Below are 25,396 nucleotides of genomic sequence, written 5' to 3'. Positions count from 1 at the left end.
AGAAAAGTAATTTTTATATATGTGGTACCTCACATTGTACTGCATGCATCCTGCAGATAACATGAATCTATGTAGACAATGTCTCTAAACAAGATAAGTTTGTCCCATAACATATAAAGAGAAAAGTGATCAGTTTAGGGAGTTGAAATCACTGTTTTATGACTTATGCTATTCTGTAGAAGTAGAGAAGTCAGTAACTATGTCACAAAATACTTATATTCCAATGAGTTTAAATACAAATTGCTTCAAGTGGAAGAATATTAAAATACCTATTAAGGAATCTGAAAATAAACAGGTGTACATGATTTAAAGATAAGGCTTTACATTCTCAAGAAGAGACATATTTATAGACTAAATGGAGTAGTTTGCTTATCTAGCAGAAGTAGAGCTGTCCTGGTAAGTTTGTCCTTGGTTTATGTCCCGTTCATCTAAACTTTCTAGCATTTGTAATCTTTTATAAGCAAAAGCACTAAAGTCTTCAGCCAATCAAATGTGAGGGGGCATTTTGTTTGTTTTGCCCAAAAGAGAATTGAAGCAATCAGTGATTAGGACAAATGGGTGTGCTTCTTAATTAAAATATATATGGAAGATTCTCTCTGCACAATAAAGGGTGTGGTTTTGTAGAAACTCCCTTTCAGAAAATGTATGAGAAGCCATGGGACTTGCTTTCTGTAGATTCATTGTACTTTTATATTCTAAAGATCATGTTGATTTCTAAATTTCATTAAGGAACAAATCAAAACATTAATAATGACTAAATAAAGTCTAAAATGTTCATTACTTGTTGAAAATAAAAAAGAAATACTCTAACATTACATTTTCTAAGGAAACTGAGAAGCTAGAGTAAAAGTCTTGATGAAATTACCCAATGCCTACAATGCCCAAAACAGGAAGCACTATCTCAACAGAAATGGAGTAAAAGATAGAGCTTTGTTTTGGGTTATGTAAGCTTAGAATAAATATAGCTGTAAATCTGAATTCTTATCAATGATTACAATAACACTAGAGGATACAACATTTTTTAATGTGGTGCCTGGAATTTTAGACATTATACTGGGTATTTGTATTCTACTGTTTTAGAAATTATCATCCATTTTGTTTTAGGATCTCTAGCTTATGAGATATTGTGGACATCATTAACTATTATTCTTATGATTTCTTTATATACACTTATGATTTTGCAGATATTCTGTTGATGTTTGCGTGTGTACATGTTGAGATGTGTTTTATTTCTGTTACAAGCATTGACATGGCTTCAAAAATTAGAAAATGTGTAAATTATCGTGATGTTATTTGTTTCATTTGCAGAGAGTACATTTTCCTCAGTGTAGAAAAGCTATAACTGACTCTGTGAAAGTATCTTATTTTGCCTATTTCAAAGTAAAACAGAGGGAGCACTATTAGACTTGGGAACCTCATGTTGTGTGTAAAACATGTACAGAGCATCTGCAACACTTGGCAAATGTGAAAAGGAAGGGCATCAAATTTGATGTACCAATGGTAGGCTGCAAACGTAGAACCTACAGTTATGACTGTTACTTTTGTTTGGTGAATATAAAGTCATCAGTAGGAAGAACTAGAGTAAGTGGATGTATCCTAATGTTAACCACACTAGATGCCCTGTTCCACATTAAGATAAGATACCTGACCCAACATGTAGCAGACTCTTAGAGCTCGCTGAAGCGGTGGATGAATCAGCTGGTAAGAATGAAAGCTATGCTGAGCAAAATGATTGTGATGTCAGAAGTCCTTCATCAGCTGCATTAGTTTTCAGTCAAAATGAATAGAATAACTTGAAACTTGAACTGTTGGAGCATTCACTGCAAATGTCCAGGGGCATCTCATTGCAGGAAATCACAGAAACGTGGTTTTAGCGACATGTATCAATAAATAAATTTTGTTTTGTAGTTTGTGTTCTAGGCTTCTTGGGATTGATCTTTATACCTTCATTTGATGGCATTCATTACATGTATATTACAATATATATATAAATGTATACATTTGTAGGGATATATGTCATATCTTGCAAGCAGACCTGATGGACAATATCAACTGTTATTATCAGAAACTATGAGCCCAAATTTCAACAAAAAGGTGTAACATCTCTTTCTCCAAAAGTTGTATTCTCCAGTGTCATCAATAAAACAATGAAAAGTTATTCATATCTCAATTGAAAACAAACAAGGAAATTATATTTTTTTTAACTCAAACTACTTGCTGAAAATAACTAAATAATAACTCTATTATGAAATATCTATTGAAACTGAAAAGCTGAAAGGCAGTGAACCATAATGTAAACATAACTGTCTGGATGATGTTACCCAATGCCAACAATGCCCAAAACAGAAGCACTTTCTCACCAGAAATGGAACAAAAGAGAGAGCTTTGTTTTGGGTGATGTGAGCTTGAAATAAATATAGATGTAAATATAAATTCATGTCAATCATTATAATGCACAAATATTATAAATGCATAGGGATGCATATGAACTGAAATATGTAATATTAGCCTATCTTAGTATCCTTCCTTATTAACAACATGAAGCTTGTCTCCTAATTTTCTATTTTAAGCTAGAATTAGAAAAGTAATTTTTATATATGTGGTACCTCACATTGTACTGTATGCATCCTGCAGATAACATGAATCTATGTAGACAATGTCTCTAAACAAGATAAGATTGTCCCATAACATATAAAGAGAAAAGTGATCAGTTTAGGGAGTTGAAATCACTGTTTTATGACTTATGCTATTCTGTAGAAGTAGAGAAGTCAGTAACTATGTCACAAAATACTTATATTCCAATGAGTTTAAATACAAATTGCTTCAAGTGGAAGAATATTAAAATACCTATTAAGGAATCTGAAAATAAACAGGTGTACATGATTTAAAGATAAGGCTTTACATTCTCAAGAAGAGATATATTTATAGACTAAATGGAGTAGCTTGCTTACCTAGCAGAAGTAGAGCTGTCCTGGTAAGTTTGTCCTTGGTTTACGTCCCGTTCATCTAAACTTTCTAGCATTTGTAATCTTTTATAAGCAAAAGCACTAAAGTCTTCAGCCAATCAAATGTGAGGGGGCATTTTGTTTGTTTTGCCCAAAAGAGAATTGATGCAATCAGTGATTAGGACAAATGGGTGTGCTTCTTAATTAAAATATATATGGAAGATTCTCTCTGCACAATAAAGTGTGTGGTTTTGTAGAAACTCCCTTTCAGAAAATGTATGAGAAGCCATGGGACTTGCTTTCTGTAGATTCATTGTACTTTTATATTCTAAAGATCAGGTTGATTTCTAAATTTCATTAAGGAACAAATAAAAACATTAATAATGACTAAATAAAGTCTAAAATGTTCATTACTTGTTGAAAATAAAAAAGAACTACTCTAACATTACATTTTCTAAGGAAACTGAGAAGCTAGAGTAAAATTCTTGATGAAATTACCCAATGCCTACAATGCCCAAAACAGGAAGCACTTTCTCACCAGAAATGGAGTAAAAGATAGAGCTTTGTTTTGGGTTATGTAAGCTTAGAATAAATATAGCTGTAAATCTGAATTCTTATCAATGATTACAGTAACACTAGAGGATACAACATTTTTTTATGTGGTGCCTGGAATTTTAGACATTATACTGGGTATTTGTATTCTACTGTTTTAGAAATTATCATCCATTTTGTTTTAGGATCTCTAGCTTATGAGATATTGCGGACATCATTAACTATTATTCTTATGATTTCTTTATATACACTTATGATTTTGCAGATTTTCTGTTGATGTTTGCGTGTGTACATGTTGAGATGTGTTTTATTTCTGTTACAAGCATTGACATGGCTTCAAAAATTAGAAAATGTGTAACTTATCGTGATGTTATTTGTTTCATTTGCAGAGAGTACACTTTTCCTCAGTGTAGAAAAGCTATAACTGACTCTGTGAAAGTATCTTATTTTGCCTATTTCAAAGTAAAACAGAGGGAGCACTATTAGACTTGGGAACCTCATGTTGTGTGTAAAACATGTACAGAGCATCTGCAACACTTGGCAAATGTGAAAAGGAAGGGCATCAAATTTGATGTACCAATGGTAGGGTGCAAACGTAGAACCTACAGTTATGACTGTTACTTTTGTTTGGTGAATATAAAGTCATCAGTAGGAAGAACTACAGTAAGTGTATGTATCCTAATGTTAACCACACTAGATGCCCTGTTCCACATTCAGATAAGATACCTGACCCAACATGTAGCAGACTCTTAGAGCTCGCTGAAGCGGTGGATGAATCAGCTGGTAAGAATGAAAGCTATGCTGAGCAAAATGATTGTGATGTCAGAAGTCCTTCATCAGCTGCATTAGTTTTCAGTCAAAATGAATAGAATAACTTGAAACTTGAACTGTTGGAGCATTCACTGCAAATGTCCAGGGGCATCTCATTGCAGGAAATCACAGAAACGTGGTTTTAGCGACATGTATCAATAAATAAATTTTGTTTTGTAGTTTGTGTTCTAGGCTTCTTGGGATTGATCTTTATACCTTCATTTGATGGCATTCATTACATGTATATTACAATATATATAAATGTATACATTTGTAGGGATATATGTCATATCTTGCAAGCAGACCTGATGGACAATATCAACTGTTATTATCAGAAACTATGAGCCCAAATTTCAACAAAAAGGTGTAACATCTCTTTCTCCAAAAGTTGTATTCTCCAGTGTCATCAATAAAACAATGAAAAGTTATTCATATCTCAATTGAAAACAAACAAGGAAATTATATTTTTTTTTTAACTCAAACTACTTGCTGAAAATAACTAAATAATAACTCTATTATGAAATATCTATTGAAACTGAAAAGCTGAAAGGCAGTGAACCATAATGTAAACATTATGGATGATGTTACCCAATGCCAACAATGCCCAAAACAGAAGCACTTTCTCACCAGTAATGGAACAAAAGAGAGAGCTTTGTTTTGGGTGATGTGAGCTTGAAATAAATATAGATGTAAATATAAATTCATGTCAATCATTATAATGCACAAATATTATAAATGCATAGGGATGCATATGAACTGAAATATGTAATATTAGCCTATCTTAGTATCCTTCCTTATTAACAACATGAAGCTTGTCTCCTAATTTTCTATTTTAAGCTAGAATTAGAAAAGTAATTTTTATATATGTGGTACCTCACATTGTACTGCATGCATCCTGCAGATAACATGAATCTATGTAGACAATGTCTCTAAACAAGATAAGTTTGTCCCATAACATATAAAGAGAAAAGTGATCAGTTTAGGGAGTTGAAATCACTGTTTTATGACTTATGCTATTCTGTAGAAGTAGAGAAGTCAGTAACTATGTCACAAAATACTTATATTCCAATGAGTTTAAATACAAATTGCTTCAAGTGGAAGAATATTAAAATACCTATTAAGGAATCTGAAAATAAACAGGTGTACATGATTTAAAGATAAGGCTTTACATTCTCAAGAAGAGACATATTTATAGACTAAATGGAGTAGTTTGCTTATCTAGCAGAAGTAGAGCTGTCCTGGTAAGTTTGTCCTTGGTTTATGTCCCGTTCATCTAAACTTTCTAGCATTTGTAATCTTTTATAAGCAAAAGCACTAAAGTCTTCAGCCAATCAAATGTGAGGGGGCATTTTGTTTGTTTTGCCCAAAAGAGAATTGAAGCAATCAGTGATTAGGACAAATGGGTGTGCTTCTTAATTAAAATATATATGGAAGATTCTCTCTGCACAATAAAGGGTGTGGTTTTGTAGAAACTCCCTTTCAGAAAATGTATGAGAAGCCATGGGACTTGCTTTCTGTAGATTCATTGTACTTTTATATTCTAAAGATCATGTTGATTTCTAAATTTCATTAAGGAACAAATCAAAACATTAATAATGACTAAATAAAGTCTAAAATGTTCATTACTTGTTGAAAATAAAAAAGAAATACTCTAACATTACATTTTCTAAGGAAACTGAGAAGCTAGAGTAAAAGTCTTGATGAAATTACCCAATGCCTACAATGCCCAAAACAGGAAGCACTTTCTCACCAGAAATGGAGTAAAAGATAGAGCTTTGTTTTGGGTTATGTAAGCTTAGAATAAATATAGCTGTAAATCTGAATTCTTACCAATGATTACAGTAACACTAGAGGATACAACATTTTTTAATGTGGTGCCTGGAATTTTAGACATTTTACTGGGTATTTGTATTCTACTGTTTTAGAAATTATCATCCATTTTGTTTTAGGATCTCTAGCTTATGAGATATTGCGGACATCATTAACTATTATTCTTATGATTTCTTTATATACACTTATGATTTTGCAGATATTCTGTTGATGTTTGTGTGTGTACATGTTGAGATGTGTTTTATTTCTGTTACAAGCATTGACATGGCTTCAAAAATTAGAAAATGTGTAAATTATCGTGATGTTATTTGTTTCATTTGCAGAGAGTACACTTTTCCTCAGTGTAGAAAAACTATAACTGACTCTGTGAAAGTATCTTATTTTGCCTATTTCAAAGTAAAACAGAGGGAGCACTATTAGACTTGGGAACCTCATGTTGTGTGTAAAACATGTACAGAGCATCTGCAACACTTGGCAAATGTGAAAAGGAAGGGCATCAAATTTGATGTACCAATGGTAGGGTGCAAACGTAGAACCTACAGTTATGACTGTTACTTTTGTTTGGTGAATATAAAGTCATCAGTAGGAAGAACTAGAGTAAGTGGATGTATCCTTATGTTAACCACACTAGATGCCCTGTTCCACATTAAGATAAGATACCTGACCCAACATGTAGCAGACTCTTAGAGCTCGCTGAAGCGGTGGATAAATCAGCTGGTAAGAATGAAAGCTATGCTGAGCAAAATGATTGTGATGTCAGAAGTCCTTCATCAGCTGCATTAGTTTTCAGTCAAAAGGAATTGAATAACTTGAACTGTTGGAGCATTCACTGCAAATGTCCAGGGTCATCTCATTGCAGGAAATCACAGAAACTTGGTTTTAGCGACATGTATCAATAAATAAATTTTGTTTTGTAGTTTGTGTTCTAGGCTTCTTGGGATTGATCTTTATACCTTCATTTGATGGCATTCATTACATGTATATTACAATATATATAAATGTATACATTTGTAGGGATATATGTCATATCTTGCAAGCAGACCTGATGGACAATATCAACTGTTATTATCAGAAACTATGAGCCCAAATTTCAACAAAAAGGTGTAACATCTCTTTCTCCAAAAGTTGTATTCTCCAGTGTCATCAATACAACAATGAAAAGTTATTCATATCTCAATTGAAAACAAACAAGGAAATTATATTTTTTTTTAACTCAAACTACTTGCTGAAAATAACTATATAATAACTCTATTATGAAATATCTATTGAAACTGAAAAGCTGAAAGGCAGTGAACCATAATGTAAACATAACTGTCTGGATGATGTTACCCAATGCCAACAATGCCCAAAACAGAAGCACTTTCTCACCAGAAATGGAACAAAAGAGAGAGCTTTGTTTTGGGTGATGTGAGCTTGAAATAAATATAGATGTAAATATAAATTCATGTCAATCATTATAATGCACAAATATTATAAATGCATAGGGATGCATATGAACTGAAATATGTAATATTAGCCTATCTTAGTATCCTTCCTTATTAACAACATGAAGCTTGTCTCCTAATTTTCTATTTTAAGTGAGAATTAGAAAAGTAATTTTTATATATGTGGTACCTCACATTGTACTGTATGCATCCTGCAGATAACATGAATCTATGTAGACAATGTCTCTAAACAAGATAAGATTGTCCCATAACATATAAAGAGAAAAGTGATCAGTTTAGGGAGTTGAAATCACTGTTTTATGACTTATGCTATTCTGTAGAAGTAGAGAAGTCAGTAACTATGTCACAAAATACTTATATTCCAATGAGTTTAAATACAAATTGCTTCAAGTGGAAGAATATTAAAATACCTATTAAGGAATCTGAAAATAAACAGGTGTACATGATTTAAAGATAAGGCTTTACATTCTCAAGAAGAGATATATTTATAGACTAAATGGAGTAGCTTGCTTACCTAGCAGAAGTAGAGCTGTCCTGGTAAGTTTGTCCTTGGTTTACGTCCCGTTCATCTAAACTTTCTAGCATTTGTAATCTTTTATAAGCAAAAGCACTAAAGTCTTCAGCCAATCAAATGTGAGGGGGCATTTTGTTTGTTTTGCCCAAAAGAGAATTGATGCAATCAGTGATTAGGACAAATGGGTGTGCTTCTTAATTAAAATATATATGGAAGATTCTCTCTGCACAATAAAGGGTGTGGTTTTGTAGAAACTCCCTTTCAGAAAATGTATGAGAAGCCATGGGACTTGCTTTCTGTAGATTCATTGTACTTTTATATTCTAAAGATCATGTTGATTTCTAAATTTCATTAAGGAACAAATCAAAACATTAATAATGACTAAATAAAGTCTAAAATGTTCATTACTTGTTGAAAATAAAAAAGAAATACTCTAACATTACATTTTCTAAGGAAACTGAGAAGATAGAGTAAAAGTCTTGATGAAATTACCCAATGCCTACAATGCCCAAAACAGGAAGCACTTTCTCACCAGAAATGGAGTAAAAGATAGAGCTTTGTTTTGGGTTATGTAAGCTTAGAATAAATATAGCTGTAAATCTGAATTCTTATCAATGATTACAGTAACACTAGAGGATACAACATTTTTTAATGTGGTGCCTGGAATTTTAGACATTATACTGGGTATTTGTATTCTACTGTTTTAGAAATTATCATCCATTTTGTTTTAGGATCTCTAGCTTATGAGATATTGTGGACATCATTAACTATTATTCTTATGATTTCTTTATATACACTTATGATTTTGCAGATATTCTGTTGATGTTTGCGTGTGTACATGTTGAGATGTGTTTTATTTCTGTTACAAGCATTGACATGGCTTCAAAAATTAGAAAATGTGTAAATTATCGTGATGTTATTTGTTTCATTTGCAGAGAGTACATTTTCCTCAGTGTAGAAAAGCTATAACTGACTCTGTGAAAGTATCTTATTTTGCCTATTTCAAAGTAAAACAGAGGGAGCACTATTAGACTTGGGAACCTCATGTTGTGTGTAAAACATGTACAGAGCATCTGCAACACTTGGCAAATGTGAAAAGGAAGGGCATCAAATTTGATGTACCAATGGTAGGCTGCAAACGTAGAACCTACAGTTATGACTGTTACTTTTGTTTGGTGAATATAAAGTCATCAGTAGGAAGAACTAGAGTAAGTGGATGTATCCTAATGTTAACCACACTAGATGCCCTGTTCCACATTAAGATAAGATACCTGACCCAACATGTAGCAGACTCTTAGAGCTCGCTGAAGCGGTGGATGAATCAGCTGGTAAGAATGAAAGCTATGCTGAGCAAAATGATTGTGATGTCAGAAGTCCTTCATCAGCTGCATTAGTTTTCAGTCAAAATGAATAGAATAACTTGAAACTTGAACTGTTGGAGCATTCACTGCAAATGTCCAGGGGCATCTCATTGCAGGAAATCACAGAAACGTGGTTTTAGCGACATGTATCAATAAATAAATTTTGTTTTGTAGTTTGTGTTCTAGGCTTCTTGGGATTGATCTTTATACCTTCATTTGATGGCATTCATTACATGTATATTACAATATATATATAAATGTATACATTTGTAGGGATATATGTCATATCTTGCAAGCAGACCTGATGGACAATATCAACTGTTATTATCAGAAACTATGAGCCCAAATTTCAACAAAAAGGTGTAACATCTCTTTCTCCAAAGTTGTATTCTCCAGTGTCATCAATAAAACAATGAAAAGTTATTCATATCTCAATTGAAAACAAACAAGGAAATTATATTTTTTTTAACTCAAACTACTTGCTGAAAATAACTAAATAATAACTCTATTATGAAATATCTATTGAAACTGAAAAGCTGAAAGGCAGTGAACCATAATGTAAACATAACTGTCTGGATGATGTTACCCAATGCCAACAATGCCCAAAACAGAAGCACTTTCTCACCAGAAATGGAACAAAAGAGAGAGCTTTGTTTTGGGTGATGTGAGCTTGAAATAAATATAGATGTAAATATAAATTCATGTCAATCATTATAATGCACAAATATTATAAATGCATAGGGATGCATATGAACTGAAATATGTAATATTAGCCTATCTTAGAATCCTTCCTTATTAACAACATGAAGCTTGTCTCCTAATTTTCTATTTTAAGCTAGAATTAGAAAAGTAATTTTTATATATGTGGTACCTCACATTGTACTGTATGCATCCTGCAGATAACATGAATCTATGTAGACAATGTCTCTAAACAAGATAAGATTGTCCCATAACATATAAAGAGAAAAGTGATCAGTTTAGGGAGTTGAAATCACTGTTTTATGACTTATGCTATTCTGTAGAAGTAGAGAAGTCAGTAACTATGTCACAAAATACTTATATTCCAATGAGTTTAAATACAAATTGCTTCAAGTGGAAGAATATTAAAATACCTATTAAGGAATCTGAAAATAAACAGGTGTACATGATTTAAAGATAAGGCTTTACATTCTCAAGAAGAGATATATTTATAGACTAAATGGAGTAGCTTGCTTACCTAGCAGAAGTAGAGCTGTCCTGGTAAGTTTGTCCTTGGTTTACGTCCCGTTCATCTAAACTTTCTAGCATTTGTAATCTTTTATAAGCAAAAGCACTAAAGTCTTCAGCCAATCAAATGTGAGGGGGCATTTTGTTTGTTTTGCCCAAAAGAGAATTGATGCAATCAGTGATTAGGACAAATGGGTGTGCTTCTTAATTAAAATATATATGGAAGATTCTCTCTGCACAATAAAGTGTGTGGTTTTGTAGAAACTCCCTTTCAAAAAATGTATGAGAAGCCATGGGACTTGCTTTCTGTAGATTCATTGTACTTTTATATTCTAAAGATCATGTTGATTTCTAAATTTCATTAAGGAACAAATCAAAACATTAATAATGACTAAATAAAGTCTAAAATGTTCATTACTTGTTGAAAATAAAAAAGAACTACTCTAACATTACATTTTCTAAGGAAACTGAGAAGCTAGAGTAAAATTCTTGATGAAATTACCCAATGCCTACAATGCCCAAAACAGGAAGCACTTTCTCACCAGAAATGGAGTAAAAGATAGAGCTTTGTTTTGGGTTATGTAAGCTTAGAATAAATATAGCTGTAAATCTGAATTCTTATCAATGATTACAGTAACACTAGAGGATACAACATTTTTTTATGTGGTGCCTGGAATTTTAGACATTATACTGGGTATTTGTATTCTACTGTTTTAGAAATTATCATCCATTTTGTTTTAGGATCTCTAGCTTATGAGATATTGCGGACATCATTAACTATTATTCTTATGATTTCTTTATATACACTTATAATTTTGCAGGTTTTCTGTTGATGTTTGCGTGTGTACATGTTGAGATGTGTTTTATTTCTGTTACAAGCATTGACATGGCTTCAAAAATTAGAAAATGTGTAACTTATCGTGATGTTATTTGTTTCATTTGCAGAGAGTACACTTTTCCTCAGTGTAGAAAAGCTATAACTGACTCTGTGAAAGTATCTTATTTTGCCTATTTCAAAGTAAAACAGAGGGAGCACTATTAGACTTGGGAACCTCATGTTGTGTGTAAAACATGTACAGAGCATCTGCAACACTTGGCAAATGTGAAAAGGAAGGGCATCAAATTTGATGTACCAATGGTAGGGTGCAAACGTAGAACCTACAGTTATGACTGTTACTTTTGTTTGGTGAATATAAAGTCATCAGTAGGAAGAACTACAGTAAGTGTATGTATCCTAATGTTAACCACACTAGATGCCCTGTTCCACATTCAGATAAGATACCTGACCCAACATGTAGCAGACTCTTAGAGCTCGCTGAAGCGGTGGATGAATCAGCTGGTAAGAATGAAAGCTATGCTGAGCAAAATGATTGTGATGTCAGAAGTCCTTCATCAGCTGCATTAGTTTTCAGTCAAAATGAATAGAATAACTTGAAACTTGAACTGTTGGAGCATTCACTGCAAATGTCCAGGGGCATCTCATTGCAGGAAATCACAGAAACGTGGTTTTAGCGACATGTATCAATAAATAAATTTTGTTTTGTAGTTTGTGTTCTAGGCTTCTTGGGATTGATCTTTATACCTTCATTTGATGGCATTCATTACATGTATATTACAATATATATAATTGTATACATTTGTAGGGATATATGTCATATCTTGCAAGCAGACCTGATGGACAATATCAACTGTTATTATCAGAAACTATGAGCCCAAATTTCAACAAAAAGGTGTAACATCTCTTTCTCCAAAAGTTGTATTCTCCAGTGTCATCAATAAAACAATGAAAAGTTATTCATATCTCAATTGAAAACAAACAAGGAAATTATATTTTTTTTTAACTCAAACTACTTGCTGAAAATAACTAAATAATAACTCTATTATGAAATATCTATTGAAACTGAAAAGCTGAAAGGCAGTGAACCATAATGTAAACATAACTGTCTGGATGATGTTACCCAATGCCAACAATGCCCAAAACAGAAGCACTTTCTCACCAGTAATGGAACAAAAGAGAGAGCTTTGTTTTGGGTGATGTGAGCTTGAAATAAATATAGATGTAAATATAAATTCATGTCAATCATTATAATGCACAAATATTATAAATGCATAGGGATGCATATGAACTGAAATATGTAATATTAGCCTATCTTAGTATCCTTCCTTATTAACAACATGAAGCTTGTCTCCTAATTTTCTATTTTAAGCTAGAATTAGAAAAGTAATTTTTATATATGTGGTACCTCACATTGTACTGCATGCATCCTGCAGATAACATGAATCTATGTAGACAATGTCTCTAAACAAGATAAGTTTGTCCCATAACATATAAAGAGAAAAGTGATCAGTTTATGGAGTTGAAATCACTGTTTTATGACTTATGCTATTCTGTAGAAGTAGAGAAGTCAGTAACTATGTCACAAAATACTTATATTCCAATGAGTTTAAATACAAATTGCTTCAAGTGGAAGAATATTAAAATACCTATTAAGGAATCTGAAAATAAACAGGTGTACATGATTTAAAGATAAGGCTTTACATTCTCAAGAAGAGACATATTTATAGACTAAATGGAGTAGTTTGCTTATCTAGCAGAAGTAGAGCTGTCCTGGTAAGTTTGTCCTTGGTTTATGTCCCGTTCATCTAAACTTTCTAGCATTTGTAATCTTTTATAAGCAAAAGCACTAAAGTCTTCAGCCAATCAAATGTGAGGGGGCATTTTGTTTGTTTTGCCCAAAAGAGAATTGAAGCAATCAGTGATTAGGACAAATGGGTGTGCTTCTTAATTAAAATATATATGGAAGATTCTCTCTGCACAATAAAGGGTGTGGTTTTGTAGAAACTCCCTTTCAGAAAATGTATGAGAAGCCATGGGACTTGCTTTCTGTAGATTCATTGTACTTTTATATTCTAAAGATCATGTTGATTTCTAAATTTCATTAAGGAACAAATCAAAACATTAATAATGACTAAATAAAGTCTAAAATGTTCATTACTTGTTGAAAATAAAAAAGAAATACTCTAACATTACATTTTCTAAGGAAACTGAGAAGCTAGAGTAAAAGTCTTGATGAAATTACCCAATGCCTACAATGCCCAAAACAGGAAGCACTTTCTCACCAGAAATGGAGTAAAAGATAGAGCTTTGTTTTGGGTTATGTAAGCTTAGAATAAATATAGCTGTAAATCTGAATTCTTACCAATGATTACAGTAACACTAGAGGATACAACATTTTTTAATGTGGTGCCTGGAATTTTAGACATTTTACTGGGTATTTGTATTCTACTGTTTTAGAAATTATCATCCATTTTGTTTTAGGATCTCTAGCTTATGAGATATTGCGGACATCATTAACTATTATTCTTATGATTTCTTTATATACACTTATGATTTTGCAGATATTCTGTTGATGTTTGTGTGTGTACATGTTGAGATGTGTTTTATTTCTGTTACAAGCATTGACATGGCTTCAAAAATTAGAAAATGTGTAAATTATCGTGATGTTATTTGTTTCATTTGCAGAGAGTACACTTTTCCTCAGTGTAGAAAAACTATAACTGACTCTGTGAAAGTATCTTATTTTGCCTATTTCAAAGTAAAACAGAGGGAGCACTATTAGACTTGGGAACCTCATGTTGTGTGTAAAACATGTACAGAGCATCTGCAACACTTGGCAAATGTGAAAAGGAAGGGCATCAAATTTGATGTACCAATGGTAGGGTGCAAACGTAGAACCTACAGTTATGACTGTTACTTTTGTTTGGTGAATATAAAGTCATCAGTAGGAAGAACTAGAGTAAGTGGATGTATCCTTATGTTAACCACACTAGATGCCCTGTTCCACATTAAGATAAGATACCTGACCCAACATGTAGCAGACTCTTAGAGCTCGCTGAAGCGGTGGATAAATCAGCTGGTAAGAATGAAAGCTATGCTGAGCAAAATGATTGTGATGTCAGAAGTCCTTCATCAGCTGCATTAGTTTTCAGTCAAAAGGAATTGAATAACTTGAACTGTTGGAGCATTCACTGCAAATGTCCAGGGTCATCTCATTGCAGGAAATCACAGAAACTTGGTTTTAGCGACATGTATCAATAAATAAATTTTGTTTTGTAGTTTGTGTTCTAGGCTTCTTGGGATTGATCTTTATACCTTCATTTGATGGCATTCATTACATGTATATTACAATATATATAAATGTATACATTTGTAGGGATATATGTCATATCTTGCAAGCAGACCTGATGGACAATATCAACTGTTATTATCAGAAACTATGAGCCCAAATTTCAACAAAAAGGTGTAACATCTCTTTCTCCAAAAGTTGTATTCTCCAGTGTCATCAATACAACAATGAAAAGTTATTCATATCTCAATTGAAAACAAACAAGGAAATTATATTTTTTTTTAACTCAAACTACTTGCTGAAAATAACTAAATAATAACTCTATTATGAAATATCTATTGAAACTGAAAAGCTGAAAGGCAGTGAACCATAATGTAAACATAACTGTCTGGATGATGTTACCCAATGCCAACAATGCCCAAAACAGAAGCACTTTCTCACCAGAAATGGAACAAAAGAGAGAGCTTTGTTTTGGGTGATGTGAGCTTGAAATAAATATAGATGTAAATATAAATTCATGTCAATCATTATAATGCACAAATATTATAAATGCATAGGGATGCATATGAACTGAAATATGTAATATTAGCCTATCTTAGTATCCTTCCTTATTAACAACATGAAGCTTGTCTCCTAATTTTCTATTTTAAGCTAGAATTAGAAAAGTAATTTTTATATATGTGGTACCTCACATTGTACTGTATGCATCCTGCAGATAACATGAATCTATGTAGACAATGTCTCTAAACAAGATAAGTTTGTCCCATAACATACAGATGTGTCCACGATTACCTTTCTGAAAAAAGTATCATGGCCTGCCGTTCATGGCACGAGATAAGCTTTCCTCCCAATATATACATAGCAGGCCATGTGCAAGTCGTCTGAAATATAGTGCAGTGCCACTTTTCAGACAGCAGGTGGCATTTTCAGAAACTGAGTAAGCATAAAGTCTGAGAGAAAGATTCTAGAGGGGTAATTCAGACCTGATCGAAGCAGCAATTTTGTTAGCAGATGGACAAAACCATGGGGGTCATTCCACCCTGATCGCACGCTAGGGTTTTTCGCTGCGGTGTAATCAGGACAAAACTGCGCATGCGTATGCACCGCAATGCGCATGCGCGTCGTACGGGTACCAAGAGGATCGTTACTGAGCGATGAATTTAACGAAGAATCGATTCGCACAGCCGATCACAAGGCGATTGACAGGAAGAAGGCATTTGTGGGTGGCAACTGACCGTTTTCTGGGAGTATTTAGAAAAACGCAGGCATGTCCAAGCGTTTGCAGGGCGGGTGTCTGACGTCAATACCGTACATGAACAGGCTAAAGTGATCGCCCAAGTACACAGATGTTCAGATGTTGCTATCGCCCGGCGATTAAGATCCCGCATGCAGGATAAATCTAGTCAGATCGCCTGTCAGGGCCAGTGTTCACTGGCCCTGACAGATCGCTCAGCACACATCGTTGACACATCGCTGTGCAGCGCTGTATGCTGAGCGATCTTGCTGAGCCAGCTGCATGTAATAGGAATGGGTCATATTGTCAACAATAAGAAGGTCAACAGTCATTAGGTCGACCAATATCGGTCAACAGGCCATATGTCGACACATCAGAAAGGTCTGCATGGTTTAGGTAGACAGTGTTGAAAGGTCGACACAAGCAATAGGTAAATATAAAAAAGGTTGACACAAAAATAGTTGCAATGAGTTTTTCATGATTTTTGTTGGCTATGTCGATATATGTCGTCATGGACACCGTAGCTTCAAGCTGCTGGCGCCGTTGCCTATCAAACAGTGTGACGCTTCTTCCAACCAATTTTTGTCCATTCTCTGTTTTAAAGTGTGGTGACACTTTGGGAAGGAGCACAATTCAGGGAAGCTTTTCCAGGCGCCTGTGTGATAGGAGTCCCTTACCCCCTTTTTTGTTCTGGTACAATGCTGCCTATATGTTTCAAAAATCTCTTCCCTTATGATTTATAATGGGCTGATGGAGAGTTCATACAAACTCAACACAGAGATCGGATATGAAAATCAGGATACATATTAAAAGGCACTACTTGTCATTTTTTGCAATTGTTTAGTGGTTAAGGTGTGAGTATAGAGAAGCCAATTCTCTCAAAGTATTGTAACGAGGTAGTACACCTCTGAGAGAGTTTTTGATATTTCAATATAGCATATTGGGCCTAATTCAGATCTACCAGAGACAATTTCCTGGTGCCGCGATTATACAGATATGTGAGCTGCCCTCTCAGGGGTAATTGGTTAAAGCCCCTTATAAGTAAAACAAAGAAAGAAACAATCGAGAGAGCGCTATACACATCTGTTGTGGATATTTAAAAAATATTTTTATTTCTATCAATGGTGGTAATTCCAAGTTGATTGCAGCAGGAAATTTTTAAGCAGTTGGGCAAAACCATGTGCACTGCAGGGGGGGCAGATATAACATTTGCAGAGATAGTTATAGGCCCTACACACTGGCCGATTTGTTTGAAAGATATGAACGATCTCGTTCATAAATGAACAAGAACTCGTTCATATCTTTCAGTGTGGAGGCTCCAGTGATGAACGATGCGCGGCCCCGCGCTCGTTCATCGCTGGTCCCCCGTCGGCTGTGCATGCAGGCCAATATGGACGATCTCGTCCATATTTGCCTGCACTTCAATGGAGCCGCGTGACGGGGGGAGTGAAGAAACTTCACCCCCCCCCCCGTCACTGCCCCCCCGCCGCCGGGTCGCCCTTCGGCCGTATCCACCGTTGGGCAGCTCGGCGGCGGATCGGCCAGTGTATAGGGCCCCTTAGATTTGGGTGTGGTGTGTTCAATCTGCAATCTAAATTGCAGTGTAAAAATAAAGCAGCCAGTATTTACCCTGCACAGAAACAAAATAACCCACCCAAATCTAACTCTCTCTGCAAGTGTTATATCTGCCACATCTGCAGTGCACATGGTTTTGCCCAACTGCTAAAAAATTTCCTGCTGCGATCAACTTGGAATTACCCCCAATATTCCTTATCACAATTATACTTATGCAGGCTAAAATATAAGAATTATATATGCTTCTACACATTCTGTTCACTTTTTACTTAATTATCAGTAAACACCTTATAATACTTCTTAGGGAAAATAGATTATAAATATTAGTGATGAGCGGGTTCGGATCCTCGGGATCCGAACCCACCCGAACTTCACCTTTTTTTTTCACGGGTCCGAGCGACTCGGATCCTCCCGCCTTGCTCGGTTGACCCGAGCGCGCCCGAACGTCCTCATCCCGCTGTCGGATTCTCGCGAGATTCGGATTCTATATAAGGAGCCGCGCGTCGCCGCCATTTTCACACTTGCATTGAGATTGATAGGGAGAGGACGTGGCTGGCGTCCTCTCCGTTATAGTAGAAAAGACTGAGTGACTTAGTTATAATTGTGGGGAGGATTGGGGACGGGGAGCAGCTGTTAGGGAGTACAGTGCAGGGTTTTGATTATACCACCAGTGAGTTTAATCCGTTGTTTCTCTGCCTGAAAAAAACGCTCCACCATATCTGTGCTCACTCAGTGTGCTGCACTGCTGCATATATCTGTGCTGAGTGCACTGCTCACACTGCCTAATTGTGGGGACTGGGGAGCAGTTATAGCAGGAGTACAGTGCACAGTTTTGCTGACAGTGACCACCAGTCCAGTATACGCTTGTCTGCCTGAAAAACACTCCTGTGGTGGCTTTTTTTTTCTTCATACTAGTTTAGCAGTCTGCTGACAGTGTCCACCAGGTCCGTTATTATTATACAGTATATTATATATATATATATATAGCAGTACGGTAGGCCACGGCTGTACCTACCTCTGTGTCATCAGTGCACTCGTCGTCCATAAGTAATATAATACTATACTATAGTATCCATCCATCTACATTGTATACCTGTGGTGGCTTTTTTTTTTCTTCATACTAGTTTAGCAGTCTGCTGACAGTGTCCACCAGGTCCGTTATTATTATTATACAGTATATTATATATATATATATATAGCAGTACGGTAGGCCACGGCTGTACCTACCTCTGTGTCGTCAGTGCACTCGTCGTCCATAAGTAATATAATACTATACTATCCATCCATCTACATTGTATACCTGTGGTGGTTTGTTTTTTCTTCATACTAGTTTAGCAGTCTGCTGACAGTGTCCACCAGGTCCGTTATTATTATACAGTATATTATATATATATATATATATATATATATATATATATAGCAGTACGGTAGGCCACGGCTGTACCTACCTCTGTGTCGTCAGTGCACTCGTCGTCCATAAGTAATATAATACTATAGTATCCATCTATCTACATTGTATACCTGTGGTAACTTTTAGTTGTGCGCATTAAAATATGGAGAACAAAAATGCGGAGGTTAAAAAAATAGGGAAAGATCAAGATCCACTTCCACCTCGTGCTGAAGCTGCTGCCACTAGTCATAGCCGAGACGATGAAATGCCATCAACGTCGTCTGCCAAGGCCGATGCCCAATGTCATAGTACAGAGCATGTAAAATCCAAAACACAAAAGATCAGTAAAATGACCCAAAAATCAAAATTAAAAGCGTCTGAGGAGAAGCGTAAACTTGCCAATATGCCATTTACGACACGGAGTGGCAAAGAACGGCTGAGGCCCTGGCCTATGTTCATGGCTAGTGGTTCAGCTTCACATGAGGATGGAAGCACTCATCCTCTCGCTAGAAAAAAGAAAAGACTTAAGCTGGCAAAAGCACAGCAAAGAACTGTGCGTTCTTCGAAATCACATATCCCCAAGGAGAGTTCAATTGTGTCGGTTGCGATGCCTGACCTTCCCAACACTGGACGGGAAGAGCTTGCGCCTGCACTGCAGTGCCACTCCTAGAAGGGCCAGGTGTTTGTGTCGGCCACTAGGGTCGCTTAGCTTAGTCACACAGCTACCTCATTGCGACTCTTTTTTTCTTTGCTCATGTGCTGTTTGGGGAGTATTTTTTTGAAGGGCCATCCTGCGTGACACTGCAGTGCCACTCCTAGATGGGCCAGGTGTTTGTGTCGGCCACTAGGGTCGCTTAGCTTAGTCACACAGCTACCTCATTGCGCCTCTTTTTTTCTTTGCGTCATGTGCTGTTTGGGGAGTATTTTTTTGAAGGGCCATCCTGCGTGACACTGCAGTGCCACTCCTAGATGGGCCAGGTGTTTGTGTCGGCCACTAGGGTCGCTTAGCTTAGTCACACAGCTACCTCATTGCGCCTCTTTTTTTCTTTGCGTCATGTGCTGTTTGGGGAGTATTTTTTTGAAGGGCCATCCTGCGTGACACTGCAGTGCCACTCCTAGATCGGCCAGGTGTTTGTGTCGGCCACTAGGGTCGCTTAGCTTAGTCACACAGCTACCTCATTGTGCCTCTTTTTTTCTTTGCATCATGTGCTGTTTGGGGAGTATTTTTTTGAAGGGCCATCCTGTCTGACACTGCAGTGCCACTCCTGGATGGGCCAGGTGTTTGTGTCGGCCACTTGGGTCGCTGAGCTTAGTCACACAGCTACCTCATTGCGCCTCTTTTTTTCTTTGCGTCATGTGCTGTTTGGGGAGTATCTTTTTGAAGGGCCATCCTGCCTGACACTTCAGTGCCACTCCTAGATGGGCCAGGTGTTTGTGTCGGCCACTTGTGTCGCTTAGCTTAGCCATCCAGCGACCTCTGTGCAAATTTTAGGACTAAAAATAATATTGTGAGGTGTGAGGTGTTCAGAATAGACTGGAAATGAGTGGAAATTATGGTTATTGAGGTTAATAATACTATAGGATCAAAATGACCCCCAAATTCTATGATTTAAGCTGTTTTTTAGGGTTTTTTGAAAAAAACACCCGAATCCAAAACACACCCGAATCCGACAAAAAAAAATTTGGTGAGGTTTTGCCAAAACGCGTTCGAACCCAAAACACGGCCGCGGAACCGAACCCAAAACCAAAACACAAAACCCGAAAAATTTCCGGTGCACATCACTAATAAATATACCCAGCATATGTATACACTAATATGGCTCTTAGACTGATATATACTGCACGCTGTTGTAATCACCTCCCAGTGATTTCTAAACATGCTTGTTGATCTTTAAATAGTACTTAGGTCCACATGTCAATTTGTCTGGTTAATAAGCATATATTAGTATCAATCAATTGGACAAAGGCTCCCTCACAACCTGTATACGTTATTGGAGCAGTTCATGCAATATTGGTAGAAACAACAGTCACTGTCCAGTGGTATTTTGTGAATAATGTTGAAAAGTATACCATATAGATGCCTCTGTTGAAGTCACAGTATTTGCGGTGATCCTCCTGGCTAATGTTCCTACCGGTAGCCTTTTAGTTGGAGTGGACGTCTTATTCGCTTTAACTGCAATGTGACCGCTTGTCCTCCCGGCCGGTACTCTCACTCCCGGCCTTAACCGGAGTCAATGGGCAGATGGTTACACAGCCATTCCCCTGCTTTGGGGATGTGATTCAGCCAACCAGCTGATGGATAATGATCCGCTGCAGTCTGTGTATGGAGATGGTGACAGACGCGTTTCCCAGCCTACTCAAAAGCATCGGCCGCTTCCTCAATTTTTTTTTTTTTTTTTATTTTTTATGTGATGCCGGCCGGCACTAAGTATAATTGTGATAAGGAATATTGATAGAAATAAAAATATTTTTTAAATATCCACAACAGATGTGTATAGCGCTCTCTCAATTGTTTTTTTCTCTAATTCAGATCTGTTCACTTGCTAGCTATTTTTTGCAGCGCTGCGAACAGATGGGCGCCACCTATAGGGGAGTGTACTTTAGCTTTGCAAGTGTGCGAACGCGTGTGCATCCGCCCTGTACAAAAACAGCTTGTGCAGTTTCTGAGTTGCTCTGACCTAACTCAGCCGCAGCGATCCCTTCAGCCTATTCAAGCCCGGAATTGACATCAGACACCCACCCTGCAAATGCCTCAGCACGCCTGCATTTTTCCAAACACTCCCAGAAAATGGTCAGTTGACACCCACAATCGCGCTCTTCCTATCAATCTCCTTGCGATCGGCTGTGCGAATGGATTCTTCGCTAGAACCAGTGCACAGCAACGATCCGCTTTGTACCCGTACGACGTGCCTGGAAAAATTGACTACTGGTGCCTACACACGTAGCGATTTAGGCTGCTTTTCTAAGTGATTTGAGTGAATCGCTTAGAAATTCAGCACAAATCGCTCTGTGTGTGGACTATAGCAATAGTGATGCGCATCCCCGCGCTTCACTATCGCCCGTCTAGTTAGTTCAAGCATGCTTGAAAGATCTAGTAATCTCCCGTGTTTTCTCTATTGAGAACATGTGCAGTGACAGATCGCTCAGCACACATTGTTGGTGCAGCGCTGTGTGCTGAGCGATCTGAGCAATTTAGCATTGCTCAGATCACTGACTGCAGTCACCCCGTGTGTAGGCCCCATTATTCAGCAGCAGAAAAGAAAAGTATAATATATCTATTGGATTAAAGAGAAGCAATAGGTTATAGCAATACAGTAACTGAGACAATTTAGGCTTTGTTCATGAACCCATAATAATCTCTGGATTACACACTGAATTGAGAAAAAAATAACTGCTTTCTCTCCCTCTTTCATCATCAAATGCTGTTCATACTTATAGTAGGTAGGGATGAGCGGGCTCAGATCTACAAGATCCGAGCCCACCCGAACTTCCCGATCCGAGCCGGGATCAGAGTCCGGCTCGGGTTTTCCTGCTAGACTCAGATCCTGGAACAAGTCAAAACGTCATCATCCCGCTGTCGGATTCTCGCGAGATCTGGACTATATACTATTCCACACTTCTTGCTGCAATTATCACTCCAGCATTGCAGAGGGTGGCGTGGGGTGGGTGCTGGTTCTGCTGTCGGTGATGTTGTCCTGTGCTGTCACAAATCAGTCCAGTGCTGGGCTGTGCTGCCATAATAAGTCACTGGGTGCTCTGTCTGCCATACAAGTGGGTGCTGCATCTGTCTGCCATAAATCAGTCCAGTGCTGTGGCTGTGCTCCATAATAAGTCACTGGGTGCTCTGTGTGCCATACACATGGGTGCTGCATCTGTCTGCCACAAATCAGTCCAGTGCTGGGGCTGTGCTGCCATAATAAGTCACTGAGTGCTCTGTCTGCCATACAAGTGGGGGCTGCGTCTGTCTGCATAAATCAGTCCAGTGCTGTGGCTGTGCTCCATAATAAGTCACTCAGTGCTCTGTCTGCCATACAAGCGGGTGAAGAAACATGAGACCCAGGGCCTGATCAGCCATAAGGCTGCAGCCTGGATGGCTGAGTCCTGGGGGGGGGGGGCGCAGCACCGGCACAATAGACACTTAGTCTCTACCTACTACTGGAAGCTGCAGATTCCATGCAGACAGCATGGAAGACGGCCCTTTAAAAATGGCAGCTGCCTTCTAGGAGACAGATGCTAGAGGTATTACTAGACCATTACCCAGCGCTACCCGGAATGAGCATGTAACCCCCTGGCACTGAGCATGTTACCCCTATAGCAACAAGCATATGTTACCCCTGGCAACGAGCATGTATCCCCTGGCAATGAGCATGTGACCGGGTCTGACTTCCGGTCAGCAGAATCACGGATGCCAGCGGCTTCTCCTCCCACCTCTAGCCACCAACAGCACCGTGGGCAGCAAAATGGACATCCGTATGCGCAGGGCAATTTATCCATCAGGCACACGGGAATATCAGCAGTGGCAGCTAATTGTGAAGTATTAATATATCTTCAATACATGTGGGAGTGCCAGTAGCGTCCTTGGTGCAGAGGTGCAGGAGATGTCCTCAGTGCAGGAGTGCTGGCAGTATCCCCAGTGCAGGAGTGTCAGCAGTGTGGGAGGTGTCCTCCTTGCACTTGGTTGGTGGTACCGAGGACACTTCTGACACTCCCACACTGTCGGCACCCCTGAACTCCTGCAATGAGGATACCTCCCGCACTGCTGACACTGCTGGCACCCCTGCACTGGGGATACTGCCAGCACTCCTAGACTGAGGACTCCTCCCACACTGCCGGCACCCCTGCACCGAGGACACTTCTGGCACTCCCACACTGCCGACACTGCCAGTACCCCTGAACTCCTGCACTGAGGACACCTCCCACACTGCCTTCACTGCTGGCAACCCTGCCCCGAGGACACTTCTGGGACTCCCACACTGTCGACACCTCTGAACTCGTGCACTAAGGACACCTCCAGTACTCCCACACTGCCGACGCTGCCAGCACCCCATGCACTGAGGACACTTCTGGCACTGCCGACACTGTTGGCACCCCTGCACTGGGGATACTGCCAGCACTCCTGCACTGAGGACACCTCCTGCACTACCGACACTGCCAGCACCCCTGCACCGAGGACACTTCCGGCACTCCCACACTGCCAGCACCCCATAACTCCTGCAAGGAGGACACCTCCCGCACTGCCAGCACTCCTGCACTGAGGACACCTCAGCAGGAGGCGTCCTGCTATGGAAAGCCATTCACTCCCGCTGAGATCGCTGGGCAGGGGTAAAATCGCTCAGTGTGTATGCGCTGAGTGATTTTCAGCCCAGTGATATCAGTGATCACACGGGCTCAGCAAGATCACTCAGCACACAGAGCTGCACCAGCGATGTGTGCTGAGCGATCTGTCACTGCTCGTGTTCTCAATAGAGAAAACATGGGTGATGACTAGATCTTTCAAGCATGTGGGGACGCGCATCACTATCGCTATAGTCCATACACACATAGCGATTTGTGCTGAATTCTAAGTGACTCAGTCAAATCACTTAGAAAAGCAGCCTAAATCGCTATGTGTGTGTGTGATCGTATGCAGGTCGTTCTGATGTACAGTATGGCCAGCTTTAGAGTCCAGTTCTTAATTGTGTAGGTGTGAAAATCTCAGTGTGAGAGGCCTTTAAAGTAGATTCCTTGGGGGATAGAGATACAGTACAGTGACATGTATTCTGGGTGGAGGATGGCTAGAGTCCTGGAATTTGAATATATCCTGCAGCAGTCATTGCTAGATACTGTATTTTCTGCAGCAGCTATTGTACTGTATATTTCATGTACTGTACACTATATATGAAATATATAATTTGAGTGCCAGTTTATTGCCACAAGTTTTTTCAGCTTCTAACTTTAGTGTATGCAGCTACAATATTAAAAGTTTTTTTATACATTTCTTGTTCCTTGTAATAAACAAATACGGTATGTGTTTAAAAATATAATTGCTTCAGCTTCATTCATTACTGATCAAATAATGTAGTCCTTTGTGCAGGGGTGCCAGCAGTGTGGGAGATGTCCTCAGTGTAGGAATTCAGGGGTGCTGGCAGTGTCGGCAGTGTGGGTGGGCCGGAAGTGTCCTCGGTGAAGGGTTGCCAGCAGTGTCAGCAGTGCGGGAGGTGTTCTCAGTCCAGGAGTGCTAGCAATAGGTGTGCCGGTAGTGCGGGGGTGTCGGCAGTGCTGGAGGTGTCCTCATTGCAGGAGTGCTGGCAGCGTGGGAGTGTCGGTAATGTCCTCAGTGCAGAGGTGATGGCAGTGCAGGAGGTGTCCTCAGAGCAGGAGTGCTGGCAGTATCCCCAGTGCAGGGGTGCCGGCAGTGCGGGAGGTAT

Source organism: Pseudophryne corroboree, chromosome 6, assembly GCF_028390025.1.
Source record: "Pseudophryne corroboree isolate aPseCor3 chromosome 6, aPseCor3.hap2, whole genome shotgun sequence".
NCBI lineage: Eukaryota > Metazoa > Chordata > Amphibia > Anura > Myobatrachidae > Pseudophryne > Pseudophryne corroboree.
This window is presented reverse-complemented; position numbering follows the sequence as displayed.